A 14,600-nucleotide genomic window follows, 5' to 3' on the forward strand; every position below is an offset into this window, starting at 1 on the left:
ACATTTGTGATATATTTTTGGACTTGAGAGAAATCCTGTCTTTGCACTGGGATGGACACATTGTCTCATCGTGCCTGGCAGCTGACACCCTGTACTGCTGTGAGCCAGAATGACATCATGTTAAGGGTATAAGAAGAGCCACATCTTGCTTTTTATGTAGTATCTCGGAATCTGCTTTGCGTTTTGACTACATAATTGTGAATGTGGATAAAAACTATGGAAAGCCTTCATGGAATCAGAATAGTGTCCAAGAGGATGAATATCTGTGTGGTATGGCATGCACACCCCATCAAATGGCCTGGAACTTTGGAAGGGCAGGTGGGTGGGGCTGCACAGTGAATCCTGGAAATTTGGGTTAGTGAAAACTTGTTTCCTCGGGGCTGGGATATGATCGTGTCCCAGACCAGATGGGACCCAGAGTTCACTGAGCAGTGGCCTCTAGGAGGAATGAGTGGTAAATGAGAAAAAGGGTGTTTTTGCTTGGAAAGTTAGAAAAATGTCACCATAGTATTAACTGGTGTATGATGAAGTTAAGCATGACTTTAATCTCTGCCATCGTTGCAGGGCATAATAAAAGATTTTTAGCTTTACATACAGAGCTAAAGGAAAATCAAGTCAATGGAGAAGATGATCTCCAGGATGAAGAGATGTTTTGGGAACCTTGACTTAAGACACCCAATTAATGTAGTTTCCATGGAAACTTGCTAGAGGACATTATGGAGTTGAATGAATGTTTCTATCAACATCTATTAAAAAGGGCGAAAAGTGGAGGGGAGAGGGGAATGGGAGATAGAGGAAGGAAGAATCTGGGAAAGGCATATTGTATATCAGAAAACTGGTAAATGAAACTAGAACAGAGTCTTGTAAATCTCTTTCAAGAAGTGAATTCCAACTCCTCAGTGGAGGATACAGGTCTTGGTGGTTGTCTATATTTAGATTTATTTTTTGTCTGTACACCAAATACTGTAGAAGTCGCTATGCTAAGAATAAGAAAATGCCTCAAATATGTATCAAGGATCAAGGAGGTTTTCACAGAGTTCAGGTGAACTAGAAAAAGGGGTTAACAGCTGCTTCTATGGTCTTTCCTCTAGCCTCAGGGTATCTGAGGATTTGACTCTAGGACTTTTCTCTTTGGAATATCAACTCAAGGAATTGTTGGGATGGTAGGCTACTGACTAAATAGAATCTGGTTAAGAATTATACTCTGTACATGCACATTGTCAAAACTGGTTATTGAGTAATGAGTAATTGACAGTGATGAGATGCAGCTGCCTTGAAGAATGGGCAAGGGACGGTCACATGCCTGAGGGGCTACACAACCAGCTGGCATAAGGCTGAAAGGGGCTCAAAACTGATGGCTTCTCTGAACTGAGATCACGTGCACTGTCTTGTCTGTTGTGGGAACACATGTCCCAGGTTCAGAATGACTGTGCCTGGGAGTCACGGGACATCTGCTGTGTTGTTGCTGTGCATACCACAATATAGCATGGCCTGTATCCTTTAGTAAAGCTAAGTAAACTTGGTGGTGTGTGAGGTCTGTTGGGTCTTGTTGAATTTGTCTATCTGAACCCAAGTCCATTGTGGCTGGTAGAGCAGAATGGACGTTGCAGTTACCTTAACCATTTTGTGTTTTATTTAATTTTTTTGGAGTATAATTGTTTTACAGTGTTATGTTAGTTTCTGCTACACAAGGAGGCAAATCAGCTATATGTATACATATACCCCCTCCCTCTTGTATCACCCTCACCCCCTCATCCTACCCATCTACATCATCACAGAGCACAGAGTTGTGTTATACGGCAGGTTCCCACTAGCTATCTGTTTTGCACATGGTAGTGTATATCTGTCAGTGCTTCTTTCTCAATTCATCCTACCTTCCCTTTCCCCCACTGTGTCCACATGAGTTCTCTACATCTGCATCTCTATTGCTGCCTTGAAAATTGGTTCATCTGTACCATTTTCCTACATTCCACACATATGTGTTAATATACAATATTTGTTTTTCTCTGACTACCTCACTCTATATGATAGACTCTAGATCCATCCATGTTTCTAAAATTTTGTTCCTTTTTATGACCAAGTAATACTCCATTTCCTATGTGTACCACATCTTTACCCATTCCTCTGTTGATGGACATATTTAGGTTGCTTCCATGTCCTGGCTAGAGTAAATAGTATTGGAATGAACACTGGGGTACATGTGTCTTTGCAGTATGGTTTTCTCAGGGTTTTGACCAACCTAGATGGCATATTAAAAAGCAGAGACATTACTTTGCCAACAAAGGTCTGTCTAGTTGAGGCTATGGTTTTTCCAGTAGTCATATATGGATGTAAGAGTTGGACTATAAAGAAAGCTGAGCACTGAAGAATTGATGCTTTTGAACTGTGGTGTTGGAGAAGACTCTTGAGAGTCCCTTGGACTGCAAGGAGATCCAACCAGTCCATCCTAAAGGAGATCAGTCCTGAGTGTTCATTGATAGGGCTGATGTTGAAGCTCAAACTCCAATACTTTGGCCACCTGATGCAAAGAACTGACTTATTGGAAAAGACCCTGATGCTGGGAAAGATTGAAGGCAGGAGGAGAAGGGGATGACAGAGGATGAGATGGTTGGATGGCATCAGTGACTCAATGGGCTTGAGTTTGAGTAAACTCTGGGAGTTGGTGATGGACAGGGAGGCCTGGCGTGCTGCCATCCATGGGGTCACAAAGAGTCAGACACGACTGAGTGACTGAACTGAACTTTCTCAGGGTTTATGCCTAGGAGTGGGATTGCTGAGTCATATAGTAGTTCTGTTTTTAGTTTTTTAAGGAACCTGCCTATTGTTCTCTATAGTGGCTGTATCAATTTATAACCTGACCAAGGTTGCAAAGGGGTTCCTTTTCAACACACCCTCTCCAGCACTTATTGTTTGTAATTTTTTTGGTGATGGCCATTTGGACCAGTGTGAGGGTGAAACCTCATTGTAGTTTTGACTTGCATTTTCTAATAAATAGTGATGTTGAGCATCTTTTCTTGTGCCTCTTGACCATCTGTATGTCTTTTTTGGAGAAATGTCTGTTTAGGTCTTCTGCCCATTTTTGGATTGGATTGTGTTTTTGATATTGAGTTACGTGAGCTGTTTGTATACTTTAGAGTTTAATATGTTGTCAATTGCTTCTTTTCAAGTATTTTCTTCAGTTATGAAGGTTTTCTTTTTGTCTTGGTTGTGGTTTCCCTTGCTGTGCAAAAACTTTTAAGTTTAGTTATGTCCCATTTGTTTATCTTTGTTTTTAATTCATCACTCTAGGAGGTGGGTCAAAAAAGATCTTGCTGTGATTTATGCTGAAGAGTGTGCTGCCTGTATTTTCCTGTAAGAGTCTTATATTGTCTGGACTTACATTTAGGTCTTTAGTCCATTTTGACTTTATTTTTGTGTGTGGTGTTAGGGAGTGTTCTAGTTTCATTCTTTTACATGTAGCTGTCCAATTTTCCCAGCATCATGTATTGAAGAAATTCTCTTTTCTCCATTGTATATTCTTGCCTCCTTTGTTATAGAATAAGTGACCATAGGTGCATGGGTATATCTCTGGACTTTCTATCCTGTACCATTGATCTGTATTTCTGTCTTTGTGCCAGAATCATACTGTCTTGATGACTGTAGCTTTGTAATAAAGTCTGAAGTCAGAATCCTGATTCTTTCAACTCTGTTTTTCTTTCAAGATTGCTTTGAGTATTTGGGGTCTTTTATGTTTCCATACAAATTGTAATTTTTTTGTTCTTGTTCTGTGAAAAATGCCATTGGTAGTTTGATAGGGATTGCATTGAGTCTGTAGACTGCTTTGGATCAATTTTCACAATATGGATTCTTCCAGTCCAAGAACATGGTATACCTCTCCATCTGTTTGTGTCATTTTTGATTTCTTTCATCAGTGTTTTATAGTTTTCTGAGTACAGGTCTTTTGCCTCTTTAGGAAGATTTATTTCTAGGTATTTTATTCTTTTTGCTGCAATGGCAAATGGTATTTCCTTAATTTCTCTTATTGATCTTTTGTTGCTAGTGTATAGGAATGCAAGAGATTTCTGTGCATTAATTTTGCTTCCTACAACTTTAGTAAATTCATTGATTAGCATCAGTAGTTTTCTGGTGGCATCTGTAGGTTTTTTGTAGTAGTTTTCTGTAGGTTTTTCTCTGTATGGTATCATGTTATTTGCAAACAGTGACGGTTTTACTTCTTTTCCAATTTGAATTCCCTTTATTTCTTTTCTGATTGCTGTGGCTAGGACTTTCAAAACTATGTTGAATAATAGTGGTGAGAATGGACATCTTTTTTATTTTTTCCTAATCTTAAAGGGACATACTTTCAGTTTTTCACCATTGAGAATAATATTTGCTGTGCATTTGTCATGTGTGGCCTTTATTATTTTGAGGTAGGTTCCCTCAATTACCACTTTCTGGAGAGTTTTTATCAAAAATGTATGTTGAATTTTGTTGAAAGCTTTTTCTGCATCTCCAAATGTTTAATAGAATTCACCTGTGATGCCATATTGTCTTGGACTTTCGTTTCAAGATTTTTTAAAAGTATTTATTTCTTTATTTGGCTGCATCAGGTCTTAGTTGCAGCATGGGGGGTCTGTGTTGCATCATGTGGGATCTTTTTATTGCAGCACATGTATTCTCTAGTTGTGGTGCGTGGCCTCAGTAGTTGCGGTACCTGGGCTCCAGAGCTGGTGGGCTTCAGTAGTTGTTGCATGAAAGCTCTCTAATTGTGGCACATGAGCTCTGGCGTGCACAAGCTCAGTAGTTGTGGCACATGTTGCTCTGCAACATGGGCTTAGTTGCTCTGCAGCATGTGGGATCTTAGTTCCCCAACCAGGGATTGAACCCACATCTCCTGCATTGCAAGGCAGACTCTTAACCATTGGACCCCCAGTCACATCCCTGTTGGAAAATTTTTAATTACTTGTGACCGATCTGTTCATATTTTCTATTTCTTCCTGGTTCAGTCTTGGAAGATGGTACTTTTCTACGAATTTGAACATTTCTTCCAGGTGGTCCATTTTATTGGCATATGTAGTTGCTTGCAGTAATCTCTTACTATCCTTTGTATTTCAGTGGTGTCAGTTGTAATTTCTCTTTTTTCATTTCTAATTTTATTGATTTGAATCTTCTCCCCCTTTTTTCCTTGATGAGTCTGGCTAAAAGTTTATCAATTTTATTTATCTTCTCAAACAACCAACTTTTAGTTTTATTCATCTTTGCTATTTTTTCTTCATTTATTTCTGCTCTGATGTTTATGATTTTTTCCTTCCAGTAAGTTTTTTTTTTCTTCTTCTTTCTCTAGTTGCTTAAGGTGTAAAGTTAGATTGTTTATTTGAGACTTTTCTTGTTTCTTGAGGTGAGATTGAATTGCTAAAAACTTCCCTCTTAGAATTGCTTTTTCTGCATCCTATAGGTTTTGGGTCAGTATGTTTTTGTTGTCATTTGTTTCTATGTATTTTCTGGTTTCCTCTTTGATTTCTTTAGTAATCTCTTGATTATTTAGTAGTATATTTTTAGCCTCCATGTGTTTGTGTTTTTTTATATTTTTTTCTCTCTGATTTCTAATCTAACAGCATTGTGGTCAGAAAAGATACTGAATGTGATTTCACTTTTCTTAAATTTACTGAGGCTTGATTTGTGACCCAGGATGTGATCTATCCTGGAGAATGTTCTGTGTGCACTTGAGAAGAAGGTGTATTCTGCTGTTTTTGGGTGGAATGTCCTATAAGTATCAATTAAGCCTATCTGGTCAATTGTATCATTTAAAGCTTGTGTTTCCTTATTTATTTCCTGTCTGGATTATCTGTTCATTGGTGTAAGTGGGGTGTTAAAATCCCTACTGTTAAATTTCTCCTTTTCTGACTCTTATCATTTGCCTTATGTATTGAGGTGCTCTTATATTGGGTGCAGAAATATTTGTAATTGTTATATTTTCTTCTTAGATTGATCTCTTAATCATTATGTATTGACCTTCCTTGTCTCTTGTAACAGTTTTTATTTTAAAGTCTATTTTATCTGAGATGAGTATTGCTACTCTAGTTTTCTTTGGATTTCCATTTTTGTGAAATATCTTTGTCTGTCCCCTCACTTTCAGTCTGCTTGTGTCCCTGGGTCTGAAGTGGCTCTCCTGGGGACAGCATATATACAAGTCCTATTTTTGTATCCATTCATCCTGTCTGTGTCTTTCGGTTGGAGCATTTAATCCATTTATATTCAAGGTAATTATCAATATGTATGTTCCTATTACAATTATTTTAATTGTTTTGGGTCTTTTTCTTCCTTGTGTTTCCCAGCTAGAGAAGTTCCTTTAGCATTTGTTGTAAAGCTGGTTTGCATGCATGTGTGCTAAGTTGCTTCAGTCATATCCTACTCTTTGCAACCCTATGGGTCACAGCCCTCCAGGCTTCTCTGTCCATGGGATTCTCCAGGTAAGAATACTGGCGTGGGTTGCCGTGCCCTCCTCCAGGGGATTGTCCCAACCCAAGGACTGAGCCAGCATCTCTTAAATCTCCTGCATTGGTAGGCAAGTTCTTTACCACTAGTGCCACCTGGGAAGCCCTAAAGCTGGTTGGGAGGTGCTCAATTCTTTTAGCTTTTGCTTATCTGTGAAGCTTTTGATTTCTCCATTGAATCTGAATTATATTATTGGCTGCATAGAGTAATCTTGGTTGTAGGCTTTCCCCTTAGATCACTTGAAATAAATCCTGCCACTCCCTTCTGGGATGTAGAGTTTCTGCTGAAAACTCAACTTATGGGGATAACCTTATGGGGATTCCCTTATATGTTATTTGTTGCTTTTCCCTTGCTGCTTTTAGTAATTCTCTTTGATTTTAATTTTCATTAGTTTGATTAACATATGCCTCAGCATGTTTCTCCTTGGCTTTATCCTGTATAGGATGCCTTGTGCTTCCTGGACTTGGGTGGTTATTTCCTTTCCATTGTTTGGGAAGTTTTCAACTGTAATCTCTTCAAATATTTTCTCAGACCCTTTCTGTTTCTCTTCTTCTTCTGTTGTTGTTGTTCAGTCACTAAGTCACATCCAGCTCTTTGCAACCCATGGACTACAGCACGCCAGGCCTCCTTGTCTTTCACTATCTCCTGGAGTTTGCTCAAACTCACGTCCATTGAGTTGGTGATGCCATCCAACCATCTCATTCTCTGTCTCCCCCTTCTCCTCCTGCGTTTAATCTTTCCTGGAATCAGAGTCTTTCAATCCCTTATAGGGGTCAAATTATATTATATTATATTATATTAGAATGTTGGTGCATTTAATTTGTCCAAGAAGTCTCTGAGACTGTCCTTATTTCTTTACTTTATTCAGCTCCTCTGCAGTTATTTCCACCATTCTATCTTCCAGCTCACTTACTTATTCTTCTGCTTCAGTTTTTCTGCTGTTGATTCCTTTTAGTATATTTTTGATTTTCAGTTATTGTGCTGCTTCTCACTGCTTGTTCTTTAGTTCCTCTAGATTCTTGTTAAAATTTCTTATATTTCTTGATCTTTACCTCCATTCTGTTTGCAAGATTTAGGATCATCTTTATTATCATTTACTATCAGGCTTTCCTGGTGGCTCAGGTGGTAAAGAATCTGCCTGCAATGTAGGAAACCCAGCTTTGATCCCTGGATTGGGAAGATCTCCTGGAGAAGGGAATGGCAACCCACTTCAATATTCTTGCCTGAAAAATCCTATGGACAGAGGAGCCTGGTGGGCTACCATTCATGGGGTCACAAAGAGTTGGACACAACTGAGAGACTAACATTTCACTTCACTTTATTATCACTACTCTGAATTCTTTTTCAGGTAGGTTGCCTATTTCCTCTTCATTTCTTTAGTCTTAAAGGTTTTTACCTTGTTCCTTTGTACCATATTTTTTGGTTATCTCCTTCACTTTTTTTTTTTTTTTTTTGGATGGGTGGAATTGCATTGCTTTCTTGCTGGTTGTTTGGCCTGAGGCATCAAGCACAGGAATTAGTAAGAAGTTGTGGAAATGGGTCTTTGTGCAGAGATGAGGACCTCTGGGAGTGCTCACACTGATGACCCCTGTGGTCTGAGGTTTTCTGTTAGTCCAGTAGTTTGGACTTGGCGCTCCTACCACAGGAGCTCAGGTCCAACCCCCTGCCTGGGAACTAAGACCCTGCAAGCCGTGTCACCAACAAAGAAAAAAAGGCAACAAAGAAGAAAGAGAACAATAATGAAGAATAATAAAATAAAATAAAGTTAGAAAAATAAAATATATAAGAAAAAATGAAAATGATGTAGCAAGCAGGCTCGCTGGGGCCTGAGCAGGTGGGGGAGTCACTAGCTCTGTTCCTTTCCAATCCCCCAAAGGTTTCTCCCCATCCCTGCTAATCCCTGCTCCATGAATGAGCCCCTCTGAACATGGGAACCCCTCTCCTTCCCCCAACACCCCTCAGGGGTGCCAGTCCCATCTCGTGTCCACTTTTCCTCGCCCATTCCCTCACTCCCATACCCCCATGGTCCCTACGGCCAGAGGGGGCCCCCCAGAGGACTGTGATCAGGCTTCGGACTCCAGCAGGCTCACCAGGGCCCAAGTATGTGGGAGAGATGCTAGCCACATTCCCATCTGATTCTCTGAAAGTCTCTTCCTGTCCCCACTGACTCCCACACTGTGAGTGGCCCCCTCTGATCATGGGAACCCTTCATCTCCCTCAGCCATGCCTCATGGGGGGTGGTCCTGTCCCACCTCCACTTTTCCTCCCCACCTTCCTTCCACATCCTGCTTGTTCTTGCAGGGATTTGTACTGTCTGTTTAGGTGTCTGAGGCTCCCCATCAGCTCCTTGTAGGTGCCCTAGTTGTGAGGAGATAGCAAATTCTGCCATCTTGACTCCCCCTCCATAGTGTTTATTTCACAACCATGATAAACACTTAACAGAAAGCAGGAAACTTGAGAAACACTGATGTTGAAATACAGGTTTATATACCTATGGCGGAGTCATGTTGGTATATGACAGAAACTGACACTTTATAAAGCAATTATGCTCCAATTAAAAATAAAAAATAAATGCAAAAAAGAAGAAATACGTATTCAAGATACATATTCAAATATGTATCAAGATAAATGATAGTTCCTCAGATTTGTCTTAATATGGTCTTCCCAGATCTGTAAGTTGCATATTTATCTGATAAAGATCTTTACATAGCAGAGCAATACATCTCTCTTACTCAAGAAACCAGTGCTAAAGGGAAAATATGGTGAAAATTACTCCAATTTAACTTTCTATTTATTGGGAATAAATACTACTGACATCTGTAATGTGTTATTTGTAGAGCAGTACGTGCAAATAGCAGCCTCAAACTTTCTTTCTAAATGAGTCATTTTTAAAAATCATGATGATTATGAAAAGAAGCTAGTTGATTTTTCTCTCAAAAGAAGTCTATAGCTCTAATATATTGACTTCTGTTTGTCACTAAGCAAGACTATCCAAAAGCACTTGAAGGACTGAGGATAAGATATGAAACATTTTGAGACAGCTGAAGTAATTTCATCCAAGTCCCAGCTCAACTGTCACCTCCTCATGGGCCTGCCTGAACTGTTCCGCCTAATATGGAGGTTCCCAGTCTCCAGGATCTAACGCCTGATTATCTGAAGTGGAGCTGATGTAATAATAATAGAAATCAAGTGTACAATAATTGGATCATCCCCATTGGATCAACGTGATTGGATCATCCCCAAATCATTCCCCTATCCCACACTGTGGAAAAATGATCTTCCACAAAACCTGTCCATGGTGCCAAAAAGGCACCGAAAAAGGACCACTGACCTAACAACATTGTTCCTTTACCAAACATTCATTTGGGTACTTGTCATGTGACAAATCAGGGTTCTTCATCTTCTCACCCTCTTTTATTTCATACCCTGCCACTTTCCCCTCTAGAATGTAAACTCAGGTGGAAACAATCTGTCTTATTTTATCATTGTGTCCCCCCAGTGCCTCAGAACATTGCCTGGAACATGATAAATGTTCAGTTTGAACATATCAAGTATATTTTGATTTGATTTCAGGTATAAAAGATAATTATTTTAAAACAGTTCACATAAATGGAGTATGGTGTGCATGTTTCCTATAACATAGTAACTTGACAAATGCATGATGCCAAGTACTTACCTAGTCAGAGAGTATATACCATACTTTGCAGTTAGAGACCACCAGTGATGGCATTCTAGTGATTTAATATAGATTGAGTTTTAAAACCAAAGGTGGTGACTGTGGAAACATGTTGCTCATCTCTTGCCAAGGGGATGGGGAATGTGGTTGACTGGCATCTTCGGATGCTGCTCCTCTGGATTTAACTTTGTGTTTGCGCTAAAATTATGCTTCCCCTTGCCTGCTCCCAGCCATTGACCAAGCATGGTAGGCATCCTAGTTGCATGTGGGACTCCTCTTTTTTATGTGTGTATAGGAATCCTCTTACTGAGGAGTCCTCTAAGCTTTTGCCTGAAGACTCCCTATTGGCTGGGTTGAAACTTCCTTGAAACTACACTGCAGTCCTAGACTCACTGTCTCCCCAGTTCTCCTTCCTTCCTTCTTTCCTTCTGGGAATTCCAGCAATAGGAAACATTGAAAGAAATTGGGAGAATTGGAGGAAGGAGAGCACAAGGGTCTTTCTCCTTCATACTCTGTTTCCTGTGATACCTCCAGCAACATTTGTTTGTGTTTTCATGTCTCCATCTCCCTCCATATAATATATTTCTTCCTGCTGCGGCCCAGTCCCCTCTTGGCTGCTCCCACTGAACCTCTAACCCCATTCAATTACTACTTCAAGCAAACAATTACTATCGGTTTAGGGATGGACAAATACTAGTTCCAGGAGAAAATTCAAGAGTTTTTAATTTCTAAAAATTTAATATTTCAAGGATCTAATAGACTTTTAATAGATTACATAAAAATGCTATATTGGAAAAAGTATGTGGACTTACTTTACCCCACATTAAAAAAATAAATCCAGTAGATTCAAGACTTAAAATGTACTGATACCTTGCAAGATTGACAGATGAACAGATAAAGATGATGTAGTACACATATACAATGGAATATTGCTCAACCATGTAAAGGATTGAAATTGAGTCATTTGTAGTGATGTGGATGAACCTAGAGTCTGTCATGCAGGGTGAAGTTAAGTCAGAAAGAGAAAAAGATCATATATTAACGTGTATATATGTAATCTAGAAAAGAGGTACTGATGAACCTATTTGCAGGGCAGGAATAGAGATGCAGACATAGAGAATGGACTTGTGGACACAGTGGGGGAAGGAGAGGATGGGATGAATTGAGAGATTAGGATTGACATATATACACTTTGTTGTTGTTGTTGTACAGTCACTAAGTCGTGTCCAACTCTATGTGACTCCATGAATTGCAGCATGCCAGGCTTTCCTATCCTTCACTATCTTCCTGAGTCTGCTCAAACTCATGTTTATTGAGTCAGTGATGTCATCCAACCATCTCATTCTCTGTTGTCCCCTTCTCCTCTTGCCCTCAATCTTTCCCAGCATCATGGTCTTTTCCAGTGAGTCAGCTTTTCACATCAGATGACCAAAGTATTGGAGCTTCAGCTTTAGCACCAGTCCTCCCAATGAATATTCAGGGCTGATTTCCTTTAGGATTGACTGGTTTGATCTCTTTTAAATAGCTAGTGGGAAGCTGCTACATAGCATAGGGAGCTCAGCTCGGTGTGATGACCTAGTGGGGTGGGATAGGAGATGGGGGACAGGTACAAGAGGGCAGAGATATTCGTATACATAAGGCTGATTCACATTGTTCTACAACAGAAACTAGTAAAACATTGTAAAGCAATTATATTCTAAGTTAAGAATGAAAACCCTTGGTGGAAGAAATTATAGGAGAGTTCAGAAATAATTTAGGATCTTGGATATGGTTTGCCATTGTATTACTTATCTGTTTCTGTGTAACGAAATGCCCCAACACTTTACAGCTTAAAACAGCAAGCATTTATTATCTCACAGACTTTCTAAGGATCAGGAATATCAGAGAGGCTTGGCTGGATGGTTCTGGCTCAGGGTCTCCTGTAAGGCTGCAGTCAGTCAGCAAGGGCTTCAGTCATGTGAAGGCTCAACTGGGGCTGGAGAATCAGCTTCCAAGCACCCTCATGTGGTTCTTGGCAGGTTTCAGATCCTCACTGGTCGTTGTCAGGAGGTCTCTGTTTCTCCCCTATGTGAACCTCTTCATAGGACTGCTCACATCATGGCAGCTTGCTTCCTCCAGAGTGAGAGATCCAAGACAGAATGAGAATCAGAATGAATGCACCTAAGGTGGAAGCCTCAGTCTTTTTCTAACCTAATTTTAGAAGTGACTTCTCGTCAGTTCTGCCATATTCTATGCACTAGAAATAGATCATGAAGTTCAGCCAACACTCAATGGAAAGGCAATGGAACTCTACCTCTTGATGAGAGGAGTATCACTGAATTTGTGAGCACATCTCTGACACCAGCACAGTAACCAAGAGGAAAATAAGTGACCAAAAAAAATCTGATTATATGAAAATATGGAACATTTGCATGGCAAAATAGTGTAAAAGTGAATAGACAAGAGACAGCTTGAGAAAGTGTTTGTAGTGCAGATAAGAGTAAACCTCTCCAATATATAAAGAATTCGTAAAGTTGACAAGAAATAGACAGCCTGCTAGACAAATATGCAAAGGATATTGAATCACTTAAGGACTTTTGTTTGATTGCTTGTGACAGAGACCCTCCTGTAGTGGCTTCAAGACTGGAGAATTTGTTTATTTTTGTAATAGGTCCAGAGGGAGGAGATGGCTGGTCCTGGTTCAGGGCTGAAGTACCTTCATTTGCTTGACCTTTCTCTTATAGTAAATGACTTCTAGAACTTCAGACAAGGTACGCATATTCCTGGTCTCAGGAAAAAGATGGCAGGGAAAGGACCAAAAGCATTTTGTCATTGGCTCTAACTAATGACTTCTCTTTTTACCCTATCCAAAAATATACTAGGAACAAAGTTACCTACTGTATCAGATAGGATGCTTTTTGGCGCAATCAACAGAAAACCCCATTGAAAGGAAAAAATCTTTAAATGAGGAAAATTCTCTACGTACAAGTTCTGAGGCAGGAAATTCCAGCATTGCTTCAGTGGCTCAGTGTTACCAGATACCCAGATTTTTTCCATTTTGGGGCTTTGCCTCCCCTAGACTATTTGCTTTTTGCTCCTAGGCTGTTACCTGATGGTTACAAGATGGTACAACTGTTAACACTTGGATCACTTACCCATACCACAATGACCAAAGGCTAGAAAAGACTACTCTGTCTTCCATACAAAACACAATCATGGCAGGGGGGAATGGCATTAGCATGATGGACTGCTTGGCTGGTGGGAAGTGCTGAAAGTGGGTGACAGTGCTGAGACTTTGATCTTTGAATTTCTTAGGGCTGCCTGGGTGACACCTGGTGTACCCAGAGCCTCCTAGCCTAGTCTTTTCCCAGGATAAATGGAAGCACTTAAACGATGTCACATAAAAAGTATATTCTGTGTGGGCCTTGATATCTAAAAGGATGGGGAGCAACGGGTTAAGAGTAATTGACCTTTACCCGCAGGGCTAGACAGGCGATCCTGCACACTGGCTGTCAGCAACATGAACAACACTCTGTTTCCATGAGAAGGAAAAGCAGGAGGCAACAGAAATTAAAATTCAAGTCAGTAGCTCTAGAAAGACAATAGGACTACTGTTTTAAAGTGGTGAAGGAAAAGAACTTTGAACTAGAGCTTTATATCCGGTGAAACTGCTCCAGGTTGGGCTCACAAGGAAGCAGAGGCTGAGATGGAGATTAGCACAGGGGAGTTGCATAAGGAATTAACACTTATACTGGTAGGGAGGGAAGCAAGGTTGAGCAAAGAGGAAAGTTGGACTGCAAAAGAGCCCTGGCAGAGACTACAGCAGACCCACAGGAAAACTCTGAGATGGGAAGGCCTTCAGAGTTGTCCAGTATTGCATGGGGTCTTTCTACTCCCATATGGACCAATTCCTGTTGGCTCAGATGGTTAAGAATCTGCCTGCAATGCAGGAGACTTAGGTTTGATCTCTGGATTGGGAAGATCCCCTGGAGAAGGGAATGGCAACCCATTCCAGTATTCTTGCCTGGAGAATTGCATGGATAGAGGAACCCGGTGGGCTACAGTCCATAGATTCACTTAGAGTCGGACACCACTAAGCCACTAACACACTATGGACCAATACTGGGTTCAGGGTGCTCCCAGGAATGGGGTGTAACATTGGATGAGGCAGCTCTTGCTAGCTAAGAGTCATTTCTGGAGAAGGCTAAAAGCTAAAATATTCTGCCAACAGAAGAGCACTGTTAGCTGCTGGAGGAGGGATAAGTTCTTCTCTTTGAGGGAGGGATCTGGGGTCACATCCAAGTGTCAAGCACAGAGATGAACATTTATTCAACACATGTTTATTCAGCACCTACTATGTAACAGGCACCATTCTAGGTACTTGTTCTATATCAGTAAGAAAAAGAAACAATATCCCCACCCTCATGGAGTTTATGAGCAGGCAAATTATAAAAGTTAGAAACAGGGAGAT

The sequence above is a fragment of the Cervus canadensis genome, chromosome 22 (assembly GCF_019320065.1).
Source record: "Cervus canadensis isolate Bull #8, Minnesota chromosome 22, ASM1932006v1, whole genome shotgun sequence".
Classification (NCBI taxonomy): Eukaryota; Metazoa; Chordata; class Mammalia; order Artiodactyla; family Cervidae; genus Cervus; species Cervus canadensis.